This window comes from Fukomys damarensis, unplaced genomic scaffold (assembly GCF_012274545.1).
Source record: "Fukomys damarensis isolate Sample0158 unplaced genomic scaffold, DMR_v1.0_HiC HiC_scaffold_7, whole genome shotgun sequence".
NCBI classification, from domain to species: Eukaryota; Metazoa; Chordata; class Mammalia; order Rodentia; family Bathyergidae; genus Fukomys; species Fukomys damarensis.
Genome location: NW_022900919.1, coordinates 22,929,752 through 22,930,536, shown reverse-complemented (window position 1 = coordinate 22,930,536; position 785 = coordinate 22,929,752). Strand labels below are relative to the sequence as shown.

Genomic DNA, 785 nt, shown 5'->3' with positions numbered 1-785 from the left:
AGTTGTGTTCTGTTCTCAGTGGTTTTTTTTTTTTTTCATCCTTTTGGGAAATAGGATAATTTCCCCCCAGATGAATCTGTGTACACAAATGCATGCGTGTGTCACAGATTGGGCCCTGTCCTGGTGCCGTGTGAGACAGCGAGCTGCTTATAGTTGGTCCAGGAAGCATGTGAGGGATATGCTGGTGTGGAAACAGCGTAAATGTGAGGAGGGCTTAGGGTCAGCGTTGAAAGAAGGGAACAGAAAAGGCCAGAAGCGTTCAGGAAATGGACACTGATTCTTCAGGAGACAGCAGGACAGGAAGGCTTCCAGGTTGGACAGTCCCCTCCAGTGGACTGAGAAGGATGGAAAGAATGTTTGCAGGCACAGGTGGAGGAGGAAGACCTGCTCTAGTGGAGAAAATTGTTCAAAAAAGGCTTGCAAAGATAAAATGAAGCATCCTTCCCAGTTCTTTTCTTTTTTGGTGCTGGGGATTGAACTCAGGACTTTGCTCTTTCGAGGCAGGTGGTGGCACCGCTGAGCTAAATCCCCAGCCCACACATCTTCTTTAAAATTATGCTGACATCCTGGAATAGTTAACACAAAGTCATCGTGAAGCAGGCCCAGAATGCCAACTGACTATTTGCTACTGTTCTCCCAGCAGTGTAACAGGGGCCCAGGTACACAGAAACCTGAGCAGCCACCTACAGCTGAAGAGCATCCTCCGCATCTGAGAAAAACATTAGGAACTGAACTTCATTGGCAGGTAAGACATGGGAAGGATCCTGTTGGGGCTAGATATATAT

General features: G+C 47.4%; 1 protein-coding gene across 1 annotated transcript in view; it reads left to right on the top strand.

The window, feature by feature from the left end:
* The first annotated feature begins 580 nt into the window (after positions 1–580).
* Positions 581–785, top strand: part of Cfap161 (cilia and flagella associated protein 161) — a 28,760-nt gene continuing 28,555 nt past the window's right edge. Inside the window, exon 1 of the mRNA XM_010621189.3 lies at positions 581–745. The gene's annotated coding sequence lies outside the window, so the exon portion shown is untranslated. The remainder of the gene's footprint in view (positions 746–785) is intronic.